Source organism: Marmota flaviventris, chromosome 12 (assembly GCF_047511675.1).
Source record: "Marmota flaviventris isolate mMarFla1 chromosome 12, mMarFla1.hap1, whole genome shotgun sequence".
Classification (NCBI taxonomy): Eukaryota; Metazoa; Chordata; class Mammalia; order Rodentia; family Sciuridae; genus Marmota; species Marmota flaviventris.
In genome coordinates this window covers 94187502-94206563 of record NC_092509.1, presented here as the reverse complement: position 1 = coordinate 94206563, position 19062 = coordinate 94187502, and the positions used below count along the sequence as shown (strand labels likewise).

General features: G+C 44.7%; 1 pseudogene; it reads left to right on the top strand.

The window, feature by feature from the left end:
* The first annotated feature begins 328 nt into the window (after positions 1-328).
* Positions 329-19062, top strand: part of LOC114092317 (glyceraldehyde-3-phosphate dehydrogenase-like) — a 32151-nt pseudogene continuing 13417 nt past the window's right edge.

Here is a 19062-nt window from a genome sequence, read left to right as displayed (position 1 = left end):
TCTCTCAGCTCCCTGCTTCACTCAGAAATGGAAAGCAGCACCTCCTAGATCTACTGCTGGCTGATAGCATCAACTCTAAAAGTTAAGTTAATGGCATTAGGCAGAACCCACTAGTTAACATTTGCCCCTTTCCTGCTCTCTCTGGGTTACTGGGCCTGTCCTGCTGTTTGAAGAAGTTCTACAGAATCCGGAGCTCTGTCTGTGGAGGGCAGGAGATTCTCTAACCTGTTATAAGCTTCTTGCTGAGACTGGACAATGAAGATGTAAAGGTCTAATCTGGAAGGCTTCAGGGGAACCTAAGTTTGGCCAAGGAGAGACTGTTACCATCATGCCCCTCCACTTCTGGCCAAGGGGCACCATCATCCAGGAGGCCAGCATCCAGGTCCAGTTGAGGTTTGAGTTTCATTTTGAGGAAAGGAAGAAAACAAGGCCTGGCAAACTGGAAGGACTAACATTCATTCGGGGAGTGAAGAGGTGAGTGGGTAGAAGTCACTTACTGACTCCTGAGCGTAGGTGCATCAGGTAGGGAGACGGCATTAACACTAAGGATCCTACTGAGAGAGGAGCTCCTGTAGCCAGCATCTTCCTCAGGAAACCTGAGAGCCGTGGAGTTCTGGGCTGGCTCCCTAAGATGCCTCCATTAGGATGTTTTCCAGTTCTGTTAGGAACTGGGAACAGAGAACAGGACTGAGATGGGTAGGGTATTGGAAGTCTGACCCTTTCTCTTGGAGCCTGACCCAGTAGCCCATGTCACAGGCAGGAGCTCAGCTGGGCACCATGGGGCTATTTGCAGCTTGACAGCCTCTGCTGAATTATTGATGCCCCTCGATGCCTCAGGCCCTCCCCCTTGTTAACAAATCACACTCCATATGAAAGTTTAAAGAGGCAAATGAGGGCAATCTCTCTCCCTATTATTCTCCTCTTCTTTTGCCATCTGAGCTCTAATTTTAAGTCAATCAGCCTGAAAGGCTTCTCTTGGGAGACGGCACAACTCAGAGAGCCCAGCCCAGGGCAGAAAAGACAGAAGCCGTGGGTAGACCAGAACCCGTGGGTAGACCAGAACCCGAGTCCTGAGCCAGTTAATGAAGTCTGAGTGACTCCAGCCCAGGTGAGCACTGACTCTGGGTCATAGAAACACATGAGAAAAGAATCTGTCCAACTCCTTACTAGGATAGCTCTGCCCTTTCCCAGTGAGCCACATCAAGTGTGGTCCTAAAGCACAGAATGAAAATTTTCAAGTCATTGGTTCAAATTTGGAGTTGGGATATTTGTTTGGCCTAAAGAATAGTAGTTGCTCTTGTTGAATGAAACTACTTGCCAAAATTTTAAGAAGAAATATCTGATTTTTGAATTGAGAAGTCAGAGGACTTGGGCTTCTATTTGCAATCATACCACTTGCTAGGACTTAGGGTGGCTGCACCTTTATAAGGGGTATGGCCTCTTCCATGCCACAGTTCTTATCACTTCCTATTAGTGATAGAATTTGTGACCTTCGGTCTCAAGAAAGTTGAGAAGTTTCTCAATGTGCCAACTCAAGTCTGTTAGCAGGACTGCCTGTGGTACCGTAATGGAACTGAGATCTTGACAAATTGTGGCACACTTATCCACTTTTCCTTCCTCTAAGAGGATTATGTATCGCTGACCTTTGCCGTGTGACCAAGGGCAGATCACTCCAACAAAAGCTGTGAAGAGGCATCTGGGTTATCCGCAGCTCCTGGTCATTTCATTCTGCTGGAGGAATTACATACCCTATTAGCCTTCTGCCTGGATCCCAGGAAGAAAATGCCACATGGAGCAGACCAGAGGTGACACCCAGCTGAGAGCTGAGCCACAGACTGTAGCAAGCCCCAGCCAATCCACAGCCTCCATTAACACCAGAGAACAATACATGTGGCTGGCAGCCAGTGAGAACTGAGGCTTCTCCTTACTGCAGGAAAGCTGACCCACACAGCCAGATGAGCCTTGGCAGGAAAGGAACTGGTTGTGAAATGGCAGGGACTTCCTATTTTCTGAGGAGTCCAAAGCAGTAGCATTAAGAAATGCTTGAATATTAATTTTAATTGCTCTCAATTTTGAAAATAACTTCAAGAATTGTGGAACAATCATGTCTGTAAAATAACTGAATGGAGTTCTTCAACCCTCATTAAGGGCCTTGTTATACAATTTTGAATTATTTCCTTTTATTATAATTATCATTTGGAATATCTTGAATTAAAGATGTATTGTCTGTTAATTTTATCGTGTAATAGTATGACAGGTGTTACAAAAGATGGTTTATACGGAGGGTCGAATATCTGAGGGTTTTATCCACAGCTTTATTGTGAGGATCAAATGGCCAACAAGATTTGAAAATGCTTTGTCAGTGTTAATTGATTAAAAGTTTGGCTTCTACTCATTTTGCAATCAAATGATGTCTTTTTCTCATTTTTTTTTTCCATTAGGAAAAGGCAAGCCAGAGCCAGGCATGGTGGTACATGCCTATAACCCCAGGGGCTCAGGAGGCTGAGACAGGAGGGTCGCGAGTTCAAAGCCAGTCCTAGAAAAAGCAAGGCATTAAGCAACTCAGTGAGACCCTGTCTCTAAATAAAATAGAAAATAGTGCTGGGGATGTGGCTCAGTGGTCGAGTGCCCCTGAGTTCAATCCCTGGTACCAAAAGAAAAAGAAAGAAAAGGCAGACCAGGCATTACAGTTCCTATGGGACAGATGGAGAGACTGAGGCAGTGAGCAAGGAAGAGATTTATCAGCTAGATAAGGGTAGAACTGAGGACTGTAAGTTCATTACCATGTCTCCCAGCCTCCCCAAATCAGCCTGATGTCTTATACAAAAAGGGGGTTGACTGGGGGCTTTTGAACAGTTTTACTCATTCACAGATTTCTAGTCTAATGCTGTCAGTTATAATGAGATGTGCTGGCTCCTTGAAAGTTGTCAAAACCTAATTAACCTCCTATCTACTTCCACATTTACCTTCAACATCCTTCAGCCTGTGGCGTTGCTTCCAATTTATATTTTTTCAGTTTACAAAGTCAACATTCACCAGCCCCTTGTACCTCTCGTCCACCCTCCAAACCATCTGGAGACAGGTTGTTATTTAAAATCGTCAGGGTTTAATTTAATTTGCTCCTGGATCATACTGGTTTGAAAATATCTGTGGTATACAAAGTTAAAATCCGAGAATTAGGATTTGTGTCCTTCAGTATCAGTCGGTAATGCTGGATATGTAGTTCGTTACGAACTCAGGTCATGCTTTTGGACATCAAAGGCACTTTTATCCATCTGGAAAGCATCTCCAGATCTTGTTCCATGAGTGGCCAGAGCACTTTGAAGGACATATGCCTACCCTGGGCACCTGGTGCTGGCTGCCACACTGCCCTTCTAGAAGATGCTGATTTGGGGGAAAGTGGGGCCACCTGGTAGGAATGTGCTTTTGCACATGCACACTGGAATCCTCAGGGATCTGGGAATGCCAAGTCAGTTGCTCAGGGTTTGAAGGAGGCAAGCTATGTGGACCTGTCCTGATTTGGAACTGTCACCTGATTATGATAAATTTCATTTCCTTTATCCCTTGAGGACTTCAAACTCCTTTTTAAAAATGGGGCTTATGGAGCTCCACTGGATAGTAGACATCCTTTCTATTGATGTTAAATATATGTGTTTTCTTTTTAAAAGAGTCTACTGGGTTAGAATTAAACAGGTCAGAAGTCACGGAGTCTTGGAAATACTCCCGAGAGGTGGGAGAACTCAGAAGAGTTGTTGAGTTGAGGCTGAGAACAGATGGTGTGTGGTCTACAGAGAACTCTCCACCTGAAAATCCTCCCGTCACCTGGTGACACCAAAGCGTTGTGTGTGCTGTCTCCCTCCTCCTGCCGGCCCCACCCAGGTTCAGATAGGCTTGCATTTTTTACACTCTCCCTAATGCTAATGTTTATTAGACCCCAAGGAACTTTGGTTAAGTGTTTCTCAGAGGTGGAGCATGACAAGGGGCTCCTCAAAGCCCCACATCCTGTATCCTCTCCTCCAACATGACAATCACTATGGTCGCTCCCCTTATCTCTGTCCTCTCACTGGGTCATGGGAAGGAGAGAATTCCCTGTGGAAAGGGTTTCCTCACTCACCCTCCCACCTCAACATCATTCCTGGTCACCATTTCCCAGGCTTTGCAATCTTACCCAAGGGGGACAAGTACCAGGCGGCTGGGCTACACACTGAGCCCATAGCATGTCCCACTTTTTGTTTCTGGAATCACCCACAGAATAAAACGATTAAAACACCATTTTCCTAACATTTCCCATACGCCTTGGGATTTATAAGGTGATTTCACGCACACAGTCTCATCTCTTTTGACCTCAGCAGCTTCTGAGGCAGGAGTCATGGCCACCAGGTTAGGTGTGAGGAAGCCAAACCTCCAATGGTATCAGGAGTTGCCTGAAGTCTTGCTGTCAGGAGATGGAAGATCCGAGACTGAAGTCATGTGTTTCACTGTGAGGCCCATCTTCCCCTCCTATGGTCATCCTCCTCAGGCCTATAAAGTATTGTCACCCCCTTACACTGTAAGGACAAACCTTTCTTTCCAGGTGGAAACCTTCTCACCACAGTTTAAAGATCCTTCTCCTACAGATGTACAGTAGTCTCCCCTTATTTGTGGTTCTACCTGTGGTGGTTAAAGTTACCCAAACAGTCTGAAAATATATAATGGAAAATTGCAGAAATAAAGAATTCATTAGTTTTAAATTGTGTGCCATTCTGAGTAGCATGATGAAATCTTACACCATTCTGCTCTGTCCCACTTAGGATATGATCCAGAGTGTCCATATTGTATACACTACCTGCCTAGTAGTCACTTAGAGGCTATCTCAGTTGCTAGATCCAAGGCCATGGTAACATGGTGTTTGAATACAGGTAACCCTGACATAGTAGCCTAATGCTATGTCACAATGCCTATGTCATTCACCTCAATTCATCTTATCATGCAGATATTGCATTCTCTTACATTATTACTAGAAAAAGAATGGAAAATACACAGCAATAAGATAATGAGAGAGAGAGAGAGAGAGAGAGAGAGAGAGCACATTTTCACATAACTTGTTTTGCAGTATATTGTTATAATTGTTTTATTTTATTATGTTCTTACCATTAATCTCTTACTGCATTAATTTATGAACTTCATCATGGTCGTGAATGTGTAGAAAGTCATAGTATAACATAGAGTTCAGTATTACCAGTCCAGACATCCTGTGGTTTTAGGGATCCACTGGGGGTCTTGGAACACATCCTCCAAGAATGGAGGGAACCACTGAATTTCCTCTTCACCCTGAATGCATGCAAAGTACATCCTTTCAAGTCTTATTTTATGGTCCTCTGATGGAAGGTAGAGGAAGTGATGGCTTTCTCTCTTCCTCAATCTCTCAGTGAAGACACTCAACTGTATCTGTCCCCTAAGATTTTTCAGGCTCCTTTGACCTTCCTGGGAATAAACCATCCTCTTTACTCCCCACAAGGCAGTGCCCCTTCTGATATTCCTAGTCTCACTTTCCCCTGGGGGGACTCAAGAACGCTCTAGCCACCTTTCTTTGGTCCGTGTCTTTTTCTCTCAATCTGAATTCTTTTTTAGGCCATAAAGGGTCTCCCTCCTGCAGTGTGCAGCCTCCAACCCACAGCACTTGGTGTGTGCCCCTTACAAGACGCCACCTTCTCAGCTGTGCTGCTAGCTCTGCGCCCCTGATGTGCCCGAGTCATCTCCAACACCATGGGAAACGTAAGAGTTCCCATTGGTGCCTCCTCTCCTGATAGAGGAAAGTATGGGCACAGCAGTCACAGTTCCTTGGAAAAAGAACACAGGGAGGCTGAGAATATGGCACAGGTGCGTAAACATGCACAATAATTACCTCATTAATATCAAAACCACTAGGAAAGCTTCTCCTTCCAGGGCTGGGCCAGGCTCCTTCCTGGGGCCTCCATCCAGCACTGCAATCCCTCTGAGGCTGAATCGCTGTCTTAGAGGAGGAGCCGAGACCACTGGAGAGCGCCTGGAAGCCCGCCTGCGTCCTCATCTTCCTCTAATTGCTTTTGATGCTGATGCTCAGCACCTCGCATTCGCTTGCACATCTGCTGCCCTGTTTTAAGCTGGCTGCACTCTAATCCTGCCTCAGAGACCAAGGACTGACATGTGGGGAAATGACATGGTTTGCCAACGCTGTTTGCAGTACAAGAGTAGAGGAAAAAACAAGTGGAGATCAAGGTCTCTGGTCTATAACTGACTCCCTTTGGAGGAATTCAGAGTCAACTTGCCTGATTTTGTGACTCTCCCCCTGTGCCCTCACTCCCTCGCCTCCCCCTGCAGCCAGGTGTGCCCATATCTGCGGGGCAGGAACCCACTAATAGGCTGCTGCTCTTTCTTTCAGACTAAGCTGCTTTTCTTCCCTTAGTGAGAGCCCCCAGGGGCCTCCTCTCGAAGATAAGGGAACAGAGACATCCAGGCTGTCTGGAGTGACTTGCTCAAAGTTGCTGAGCACGTTGATGGCCGAGTTGAGATTTATAGCAAAAGCTGCAGATGACAGGGTCTGTCCTCTAACCATCAACCCGCGTCGATGAGTATCTCTTTATAATATGCTTTTCTCTTTGGCTCCCTCGACAGCTCCTAACCCATGTTTTCTTACTTTATTAATTTCCACGTAATCTGCTCCTGCAGATTCACCTCCGCCGTCACCAGCACTCAGCTCTCCTCCCAGATTTCCCAGAAAGTGCACACGGCCTGTCATCTGGCAAGCGTGGCCACAGAGGGGAGAGATCTCTGTCCTGTCAGTCTGTACTCCCGAACCACCACGAGTTTTGAGAAATGAAATGAAAGTGTCACCAAGCATCCCAGAAACCACGGGCTGAAGACACTGCTCTGTCTTTAGAGCTGGCATTCACCTGTCCCAGTGCCCTGGGCCACTGAGGGCATGAGACCTGGAGAGTCCATGAGGCCAGGAGCTAGCTCCCAATGCCTCTCGGTTGTGCATTCTAGTTCTCTGACCTAGAAAGGCACAGAGGCAAGAGCTGGAGGGCAAGTGTGGAGGTGGGAGTGGAAGAAGGAGTTTCTATACAGGGAAGGCCAAGGGATTTAAGTCTTCTTCCATTCTGGACTTGACAAAGACATTAGATCAATTATGTGCCTCGTCTGTGCTTTAGTTCCTCCCTTGGTAAAATAAAAAGGATGTCAGTAAGTGCATAATAGTAAGTTTTTGGATGTCAAGTTGAGCCCTGGCATATGATTAGAATAGACTTAAGCCCAGGTACTCTGGCTATGCCTCATAATAACCCTGGGAACTTGGCCAAATTACTTAATCTCACCAGACCTCTCTTCCCTCAACTAGAACCAGGGACAAATAATGTGTACCTACCTTCTAGGCTTCTTGTGAGGTTTAAATGATTGAGTGTATAATGAGAGCACTTAGCATGAGCCTGCATCTCATTAGTGCCTCTGTGCTGTCACAGCAGTCAGAGCAAAGATGCAGCAGCTCAAATGCCCAGAGTTCTAGAACTAGTCGATTCATTCCCTCATGGCATTGGATGAGCTGGCCCCAAATTTTATATGCAAGAGCAAAAGACAAAAGATGATGAAAGGAAGTTTTGAAACAGAACAAGGTAGAGAGTCGTCTCACTGAGCAGCAAAATTGCTTACAGTGTTGTCTTAGTCAGGGCTCTCTAGATGGAAGAAAATGGATATTCACAGGCATGGAGAGCTATATTAGGAGGGATTGGCTCATGGGATTATGGAGGCTGACAAGTCCTATAATCTGCCATCTGCAAAATAAAGGCTCAGAAAAGCTATTGGTATAGGTCCAGCCCAACCTGAAGGCCTGAGGACCAGCATCTGAGGGCAGTAAGAGGTGGATGCTCCAGCCCCTCCCCATCTTTCTGTGCCATTCAGGTTCTCAACAGGTTGAATGATGCTCACCACATTGGTGAAGGTGATGTCTTTACTCAGTCTGCTGATGCAAGTGCTAATATCTTCTAGAATCACCTGGACATACCCGGAAACTGTATTTGACCTTCCTATCTGGGGTCCCTTGGTCCAGTCAAGTGGACACATACAATTAACCATCACAGTCTTATAATAATTAAGGCAGATGATACTAGTGCAAGAATAGAAAAAGAGAGCATAGAATAGGGAAAAACAGCACAAAAATGTATAAGTAAAAATTTAATATTATAAGATAGGAAAAAGATGGATGATTGGTTATCCATGTGGAGAAGAATCAAGAAACACATACACAAAAATCCAAGCCTAAGTGTACTGAAATAGCTCTAAAGGAAAGCAAAAATATACTGTTAGAAAAAAAAATAGGAAAGCATCTTTGACTTAAGGGTTAAAGAAGAATTCCTCAGACAATACACAAAAACCAAAAACCACAAGGGAAGAATAGTCACAAAGTTGACTACATTAATGTTAAGTTAAAACTTCTTTTTAATGAAAGACATAAACAAAGATTAAAGGTAAGTCCAAGACTTTTGTATAAATTGTAAGAAACACAAATAACTTGTAAAGGCTTGGGACCAAGAATTTTGAAAGCACTATAACTCAAAAAGGAAAGAAAAAACATAAAAAAAATCATTAATTGCCAATAATCAAGTGAAAAGACGTTCTAGAGTACCAGTATTTAATAAACTACAATTAAAAATATAGTAAAGTGCTATAACTCACCCATCAAGTTATTATTAACAGGGACAGTGATAGGTAATAACTCTTCTATACCACTTTGAACCTAGTAGCAATCAGAGATTTCACTTCTGGGCACATAATCTTACAAAACTCTGTCACATTTACATGGAAGATTTATAGAAGAAAGTTGACTTTAACCTTGTTAGTAATGGAGAGAAAAAGCAAAAAATGAAACTACCAAGTGGCCATAAAGAGTTGGTAAACTAGACACTGTGGTGCAGGCCTGTAATCCCAGCTCCTGGGGAGGCTGAGGATCACAAGTTCAAGGCCAGCCTCAGCAACCTAGTGAGACTCTGTCTTAAAATAAAAAGAGATGGGATGTAGCTCAGTGGTAGAATGGCCCTGGGTTCAGTCCCCAGTACTTAAAAAAAATAGTTAAATAAGCTGTGACATAGTCATAGTATGGAATTTTATGCAGAAATTGAAATGAATGAAGTAAAATTACATGTATCAACATAAAAAATCTCAAAATATATAAGGCTGAATAAAAATCAAATTGCAGAATAGATATAATAGGACACCATTTGCATAAAGTTTAAAAGCATATACAAGAGTTCTATTTATTATGTATAGATTCATACATAAGACACCTATGTGACAGGGGTAAAAACATGAATGGAAATGATAAACATTCAGTGTGGAATGATGCTAGCTAAAGGGTAGGCAGAGTGCCCAGCAGGCTTCAATTATAGTAGTAATGTTCATTATTTTTAAAAAGCCAGAGCAAAAATGTCAAAATGCTAAGATCTGAAAGCAAACACGTTAAATATGAAGATAGTTAGGGGCAGATAAGTGCTCATTATGTTATATTCTCTCACTTTGCACATCTTTATGGAACTTCGTAATCCATTTAGAAAGATTTTCAATGGACTTTTACTTCCAAAGCAAAGTGAGAGTACAGCTTTTTACTCTTGAAATGCTGATGCGTGGTCTCCACCTCCTTCCAATAGACCGGATCAACTATCCCCAGCATCTAGCACAGGCCTGGGCCCAGAACATCATGCAATAACTAAAATATGGAAAGAAGGGATGTATGAAGGAGTGACCGGGGCTTGGAAGTAGAGGTGTGGGCATGGATACACCGTGCGCCGTCACACTTTAAGAGTCATTTCCTGCCCATCCACCTCACTCTATCTGAGTTGCCACCTAGTATGATAATTAAGGGGAACTGCATTTAGAGACCTTTGCTTGGGGGACAGCAAAACGCAACCATTCAGTCCTTACCATTCTTGAATTCATTAGTGCTTTTCCAGAATCATTATTGCCCACAAGAAGGATCCCCTCTCAGAGCAGGTCATTGCTGTCTTTCTCACACTGTAGTAACAATGATAATCAAAAGCAATAAGATCACCAGGGAGGCCTAAGGAGTCAGAGTCCCACCTTGCATGGGAATTTATTCTTCTATAAACTGGGGACGGTGAATGCGGGGTGTTTCCTTTGCAGCCCTGCTATTTCTCCTTCATTCCCCCTGGTGACCCTGCTCCTCTCTGTGCACACATGAGAGACATATGGCATGGACACCATCTAAACCTGCTTGTTTACCTACTCAACTTGGAGTTCTAAGATTCTCTGGATGTCGTCCAAGGAATCCTGACATGGTCCATATAACTTCCTTGGTTGGAAACTGGTGCTAATGAAGGTCAAGTTGTAGGTCTCATCTCACAAAAGCTGGAAAGATTTTTTTTCTATTCTCCAGACACAGAGAAGTCTGCAAGTGTTGGCAAATGCATTATTGTTCATATGGGGTCAGAGAAGTCAGGTGGCATGAGTCACGTCAAGTGCACGGCCACCATCAGAACACAAAACTACCCCCACCCCGGGAAATCTCTGGATTTCTTTTATGAGAAAAGGAGACTCTCTTCCATGAGTAAAAAGGCTGGAAATGTTTCAGCTCACCTACAAAATGTGAAACTGAGAAAGCATTCAGGGCCAGTCTCCATCTTTATTGCTAAAGAGTAGAAAACAGATGCTTGGTCATTCTCACCTTCATTTTTGTGATTTTTTTCTGATTCTGAGGGTACATAATGAGGAAAAAGGAGACAAATTTGAGCAAAAAAAAATTGGGCTGAATCTCTGGGAAAAAAAATAATAATCATGGAGAAATCCATTAGACTGTGTAATAGCATCCCCAGGGGAATGACGTAAACCTCGCTGCAGTCATTTAAATTTAGACGAACCACGCATTTGAGAGCAGACCCCAGGGAAAGATCCAGCATGGAAGAGGGGACAGGAAGGTGAAAGGCCAGATGAACTGACGGATCCTTTCCAAATTAATCCTAATTAAAATGAACTATATTGCCTATTATGCACCTTCTAGATTGATATTCTGCAGGGTCGCCAGGCAAGCCACATGGGCTTTGGCTTTTTCTTATTCTGCAGAGCCAGGACCCACAGGCACCTTAACCACATAGCTGCTGCCGTGCACTGACTCCTTGCAGGGAACAATGTTTGACTTAAAGTCACTGAAGGGCAGTGGAGTATGGATTACAAACTAACATTAATTCAAAGTAATCCAGTGGAACAAGAAGCACACTGTGATATCCTCTGAGATGTGAGGTGACAGTAAGTCTTCTGGGTAATAATAACCCCATGGCCAGCCAGCCCTGTGACGGCAGCAATGGTGACCAACACACATCTGGTCTCATATCTGCTTTCTCACTTACAGTCCTGATTTTCCCCTTTGCTTCAATTGATATTTTGAAAGGGCGTATTAGTGATGGGAGAAATCAAATCAGAGGGTCTGCCGTGGTAGACCTGTGTGATTCCCCACTCAAGCTCCTTGAATGGAGGTATCGTGTGTTTTTATCGTTATGGTTTCTGGTGTCGAGGAGGGGAGGGCTCAGAGTCATGGGATGTGCTCAACAAAGGATTATTGAATGCAGCCTTGGGGAAATTTTTTCTTATTTTAAACTCAGAAGGAATAGACTTTCTTTAAAAACAAACAATCAAAAAATAACAAAGAAACTGAGGACTAATGTTGGACTCTCTCCTTCAGCTGCCCTCTAAAAAATGGGCTCCAGTGAAGACACTTGCACAGGGCCACTGGTGGGCTGGCCAGAGCCAGCCTGAGAGCCACCAAGGAAGAGAAGAGGGCACCTAGCCCTCAAAGTGGCTGCAGGTTAGGGTAGATGGAAGACGCAGGTGACTCAGTTGTCCCAGGTGGTGTTTCAGGTGAATTCAGTTGCTGGATAAGAGAGTGACGACATCCACCAGTCTTGTCCCATCCTGAGAATCCCCAAAATGTTCTATATGGGCTACTTAACTCTGCCAGCAGGAAGGAGACAGTGGCATGCATCAGGGACTATCAAACTCTATTTTAAATTTATAAGCTGTATTCTAATTAGCCTGCAGGGAGTTTCCATGGAAATTGGAAATATCATTTTGCGACAGTATGAGATTAGGGCGTTGGGCAGAGCGAAAGACTGGAAAATCCCTTTCCTTCAGAGTCATCTGGAATCACATCACTATGAAATTGTCTCGGGCTCCTTCAGGCAGTTCCCCGGTTGTTCCCACTTCCATTATGCTATTTCTGATATGTGATTGTGAGTGTGCTCATCGTATAGACAGGGGAGATACTGTCGTGTTATCTATTTTCCCCCCAGAATACGGCTCAGTTCCTAATATAGAAGACACTTAATAAAAACTCAGTAGATTATAACAGTGATCTCTTAGAACCTTTGTTTCTTCTCATTTTATTACATGAAATGGCATAATAATACTAACTCAAATGACTGTTCTGAGGAGCAGATGTCAGAACAAATAAAGGACTAAGGATGGTGCCCAGCCCTTACAGAACATGCAGTTCCTTGCCCGCTCTAATGGTAGGGGAGGGTTGTTTATTCCTGGTAGATATCAGGAAAATATGTTTTGTAAGACAGCAAACAAAGCACAATGTTCTGAACCTGTGGTCTGAGTTTTATGCTGCAATTTTAATCAGGTTTCTGGAATGGACCAGTATTTTGTATCCTGTTTGCACTATAGAGGTTGTACCATCACTAGCCCAAATTCCTGGGCCTTGGACCTTCTCCCCATTGCCACCTTGGCTAGCTACACACCAAAGATAAGGGAGATTTCTGAGATAGTCACCTTGATCTTGTTGCAGACACTCATGAATAAACATGGAATGAGTAACTATCATCAGCGGTAGTAAGATGAATATTGGAAGGTGGATCTGTTTCTTATCTCTGATGAGAATGTAACTTGCGTTGGTCCAGAGTACTTCCAGGTCTTCCCTGGAACTCCTGTGGGAAGTGTTTTAATGCTTCCTGTTTTATTTTTACAAAATAAAAAACTGCCTGTGGAATGACTTTTGAAGCACACGAGCATGTGATGCAGGGGTCTCGGGGCCATCCTGGCACTGTTGGCGAGAATTGCACATGGAATGGCCCGCTTCCAACCAGGGCCTGGTGGACAGGCTTCTACCTTCCCGCCAGTTCTGAAGTCCCTCTTCCAGACACACTCACAACACTGCACACCTGCAGCAGGTTAGTCCTTCCAGCTGTCCTGTGACCGCCTACGGGATGCAAATAAATATTAGGGACACTGGCCCTGTAAGAAGCAAAATGGATGCCCAGAGGAGGAGGGATCACTGCCAACACCCAGTTGTCACCTGAAGGCACGTCAGAGGTCTACTCTCCCTAGATCTGGGGAAGGGTCGCATCTGGCAATGAATCAGGCGCTCCTACTTCCCAACCCCCATGTTTCCTCTGGCCTCTCACCTTTCAGCTCCAGTTCTTCCATTGCCTCAGCTCTCAACTGTGGGAAACTCGCATCGTGCTGGAGCCAGCAGACAATTCTGCCTTATTTGCTTCATGCTTTCAATTCCAGTTGGACTCCTGGCTTCTGATCGTGGATGTTTAAGAATCTTTGGAATTGCCACCTTGAGGGGCAGCATTCTCCTTGTTCTGCTCTGTTGTCCCATTTTCCCTCTGCTGGCCAATGCTGGTACTGCAGCCAACCCTTCAGGGCCCTTTCTTACCCCATGGCATGCCACAGGAACTGTTCATTTTCTCTTTCCTAATTCACATGCTTTCTTCTTTTTAAAAAATATGGTTGCACGGTCTCAGAATTTTCCAAAACAAGGTTGAAACACCCCTCCTCTTCCTGTCCCAATGACCATCTCATGAATGTGCATAGCACATCTCCAACAGCATCCAGGCCAGGCCCTTGGCTAAGTAGACCCTTCAGGATGGGACATTGCTGGAATGGCTACTGAGTACTGTTTGGACTTGGTGGGCAGGAAGGGGGGAATGTAAACTTGAGGACTTTATGTTAGACTGTCACTATTGACATTGGGGCAAGACAATTCTTCCCTATCTCACCTACACATTTCATTATTCCTGGCCCCTATACTCCAGAGACCTGCACCACCTCTCCCAAGCTGGTTGTCCTTCCAGACACCTGCTCCAGACACTGCCAAATTTCCCAGAGGACAAAATCATTCACTGCTGAGAACCACAGCGCTTGGATGATGGAGCAGAAGGCCTGCTCTCCCAGGGACTTCTAAATGCCAGAAGGTACAGGCTATATTCATCTCTGAGCCATTCCAGGCTTTGAAGGATGCCCTCATTCAACTTGGAGATTGGCAATCAGCTGCTGCACATGCAGGAGAAGCAAGAATGCTCTCTTCAAGAGTCTCATAAAGGCTTTCAATAAATCCTGCTCTTTTTAACTACCTGTCATCCTCTACCTCTCCATTCTACTGTGTTCCAACTTATCTCTTTCTGACCACACCTGTGTCCACTGTCTTTTTTTTCCCCAAAGGTGTGTTAAAAGCCTTGTCTGAGGGCACTTCTCATTTCTACATCATCATGGGTTTACTCCCAGAATTTCCTCCCATAACAACCATTGATGGTAATCGGTTCTCTCCCTCCTAGGTAGACAGAGACAGAGACAGATAGAGTCCTTCCTTCCTCTGCTGTTAGAGGTCCTGTCTGTCTCCCATAGCACCCTGGACTCACCTCCCCAGAGCCCATGCCACCCTGTGCTGAGATCTCTCTCTCTTATTTGTCCTTCTCCATGGACTGTAAGATCTTCAAATGGATATACTGTGTATTTTTATCCTTACAGTTTCTAGTGCTATGGAGGAAAGTGCTCATACTCACAGGATGTATTCCATAAAGAATTATTGAATGCACAAATCCCTTCAGCCTCGGAGAAAAATTTTCTTAAACTCGGAAGGAATAGACTTTTTTGAACTTTAAAAAAAAAAACTGAGGACAAAAGGCTTTTGGACTTCCTGTATGTGCCTCTCCTCAAGGGGTAGCTGTGTCATAATTGGTCAGAAGCTGGCATTCAGCCTCTGGGGTTTACTAGCATGTGGGTGGGAAGCCCTGGCCCCTTTGTGGTCCCCTGCACACAATGGAGAAGTCCATCCCTCTGACTGCCCAGGTGGTGTGCATGCTCGTAACTCCCAGGACACAGAGGCTGTGGATCAATGACATGCACCACATGGAGCCACCTTTTTTCCCAGTTGCAACTAAGGGGTATTGATAATGGTCCCTTAGCCATTGAGACGTAAGGCAGTATGAGCTAAGAGAAAAAAAAATGAAAATACCAGTCTTTTTGTATAATAATGGTTTCATAAATATTATCTGGGAGGAGGTCTAGCCTTATGGAAAGCACTTAGAAGGCTCAGTCAGCTTCTCTTCCCAGGGCACGGTGATAATCACAAGCCATGCTCATTACCAGCTTCCATTAATGTTTGTTTCTGTGTATCACAATTCATTTTATTAACTCACCCCAGGTCTACCGAAGAACTCCAGAAACAGTATTTCAGCATTTTACAGGATCAGGGGCATAAAGAGGTCTAGCGACCTGCTCAAGGCCACCAGGTAAACGTGGAGTCCAGTCAAGACCTGGAGGCATTGATCATGGTAAGCGGTTCCCTGACCAAGAAGGCTGTGCTCTGGGTCCACTTTGGGGCACATGCCTCCCTTCTGCACCCCCAGGAGACAAGGTGAGCCACTGTAGTGATTCCCCGGGCACAGGAAGAAGCAAGCTTTTGAGATGAAGAGGGTGCCATCTCACTCCCCCGACACACAGGTTGCGTCTCTTGCCTGAAGGGAGAGACCCACTGCTGCCCATTGTCCACCTGGGTGTATCTGTCTCCACGGGCACATGAAAGGGGAAGAGCCCGATTGTCATCTGCTCTCCACTCTGCAGAGAGACAGTCCCAAGAGTGCTGCAAGGTAGCTGTGCGACGCGGGTCCCATATTAATTAGAAGGAGCACGTGTAGTGTTTCCAAGCCAGGACAGCCACACGGGAGCAGGGACAGTCGCTACGTGGAGATCTGTCCAGGCTTAAGACGCAGCTGGGCTCACTCACCCAGAATGAATCCGTAGGAGCATCTCGGCATGTCTGCGCCCTCCTGGCCACGGCCTCCTCCTCCCCCATGACAGCCTCACTTGCTGGGTTCCCCGCCCCATCGGAGGCTTTCTGGGCTGGAGCTAATCTTCCTGCTCCTGTTCCGTCCCCTGTCTTCTCTTCCCTTTCCAGATTTCTGTGAGTGCTCATTCGAGGAAACTCACCCCAGGTCAGTGACAGCAGTCAAAAGACCAGACTGCTACCCCTTCCTTGTTGGCTGTGTGGCCTTAGGTAAGGTCCTTAACCTCTCTAAGTCCTCATTAAAATTAGATGGGTAATAAATATACATCTTCTCTATGAAGCAGAGTTCAGAGAGATACTGGAGAAAGTCTAGAAAAGCAAGCTCCACAAATACCGATGGCGACAGCCATGGCACTTTTTCTATTCAGCTTTGCCGGATGTACCCTTCAAGCCGCGAGTTGAGGGGTGCAGAGCTTGTTAGGGACTCTACCATGATTATCCAAGATTACCACCCTCATGAGGATGAGCCAGTCCTTCCCCCAGGGATAAAAATCAAGTACACAGTGTTCTTACTGCAAGGCTAGACCTTGTGGAGGGCATGAGGATAGCCCCTACAGAAAGCACTAGGGACGGAAAGAAGAGGCACAGGATGGCTGGTCAGTCACCACAGAACTACCACCTGCCCTACCGTGGCTTGGTGTCTAGAAAGTCCATTGTATAGGGCTGGGTCAGTGGGAGAGCTCTTGCCTCACGCATGTGAGGTCCTGGGTTCGATCCTCAGCACCACATAAAAAATAAGTAATAATAAATAAATAAATAAAGACATTGTGTCCATTTACAATTTAAAATTTTTTTTTTAAAAAAGAAAGTACAATATATATTCATCTGCAGCCCTGTACCCCTGTCTTTATTTTTTTCCCCTCAGAGGTGAGGTACAGTCACATGCCTCAGATCCCTGTTTAGGATCCCACCTCTTGCTCCAGAATCTTCCTGTGGGTCCTAGTTCTTTTTTTATTTTTTCTTGTACTGGGGATTGAACCCAGAGGTGCTTAACCCACTGAGCCACATCCCCAGCCTTTTTTTTTTTTTTTTTTTTGTATTTTATTAGAGACAGGGTCTCATGAGTTTGCTTAGAGCCTCCCTAAGTTGCTGAGGCTGGCTTTGAACTCTCAATTCTCCTGCCTCAGCCTCCCATGTGACTGGGATTATCGGCATGTGCCACTGTGTCTGGCTCTGGGTCCTAATTCTTCACATCTTGCCATCAGATAGAACAGGTCTTCTTCCTCGGGCTCATGGTTCAGATGCAGGTGATGGCCATGGTCAACGCCTCCTCACCAGGACCCATGTTCAGCTCCTGAGTTAGTGTCCTGCACCTCAGGGGCAGTTCAAGGTAATGGAAGGCTTGTCACAGATGTACCTGATTAAATTGCCAGATGAACCAGACAGACAGGACAGCCTCACTGCTATGGGATGTGAGCCTCCCCAGGTCCTTTTTGGGAGCAGGCAGGACACACAGGAACAGGTAGGCTGAGAGGAAGAGGAAGAAGTCAGAGTGGATAGAAGAGATCTAAGGGATTCGCTTCTGCTTGGCCCGTGACCGACTGTACCATACAGGAAAAATTGGACTTTAAAGGGGACAGTGCCATTTTAATAAGTCAAAAACTGCTGAATGTTAATGATTTCATATGGTTCAACTTAAGTATTTGGGAGTTTGGTAAACATTTTTATCTTGACTTAAAAAGTTAATATAGCTCTTCATTGTGATGTGAACATGAACCTAGAGTAGTCTTGATGCCTTATTTGGCCATTACTATCACCCTTTATAAACTGTCCTTGCCATGGACCTTGTACACTACATGAATTGTCTCATTTCAAAATCATAAGGCAAATGTCAAGGGCACAAGTAATAATACATAGATAGAGGACATGGGGGAAAGGAACACTTTCATACTGTTGATGGAATTTTAAATTAGTACAAGCTCTATGGAAATCACTATGGAGGCTCCTCAATAGGCTAAGCATGGAGCCTCCATACGACCCGGCTATACCACTCCTCGGTATTCATCCTGAAGAACCGAAGTCTCTGTACTACAGTGACACATGCATATCCATGTTTATAGCAGCACAATTCACCACAGCCAGACTATGGAACCAGCCTAGGTGTCCACCAACAGATGAATGGGTAAAGAAAATGTGATATATGTACATAATGGAATTTTACTCAGCCATAAAGAAGAATAAATTAAATCATTAGCAAGAAAATGGGTGAAACCAGAGAACGTCATGCTAAGTGAAATAAGACAGACTCAGAAAGTCAGGGGTCATGTGTTTTCTCTTATATGTGGGAGATGGAGAGGGAAAAGGAAAGAAAAGGGACCTCGTGAAAATAGATGAGGGAGCAGTCGACTAGAGGAAGGGTCTGGGGGAGGGAGGAGAGGAGGAAAAGGTAAGGGATTCAGGGAATGAAACAGACCAAATCCTGCTTTGTGCACGCACAAATCCACCACAGTGAATCCCACTACTGAGGATAATTATAATGCACCTGTTAAACCATAAACAATTGTTAATTGGGTATTTTAACTATTATTTTATACAAAAAAACTACCGAGGGCCAGAAAGGTTATGTAAGCCTCAAAGTCACATATCTGGTTCCTCTGGTCCCAGAGTACATGCCTGTAATACCATAGTGCTTTGCAAATATCGATACATGTGTCTTATTAATCAAACCTCAGCCACTTGTTCTGCTTTCCTATTCATAGTTGATATTCAAGAAGTATTTATTGGACCAAATTAGATACATGCATTCAAAGTCACTGTCACTGCATCTTCACAGAAACCCGTGATTCTCACATACATACGCTGTCACTCATCCACACCATCCACCACTTCTCCCTTTCCCTGGCCTGGTTACTGGATGCCTCTGAACCTCATGTTCCCTTCTATTAGGCAAATATTTAGTGAGCACATAGTATGTGAAAGGCCCTGTTCTTTCTCATTCTGCTTATGTCCTTAGCTTATTCAATTAAAAAAAA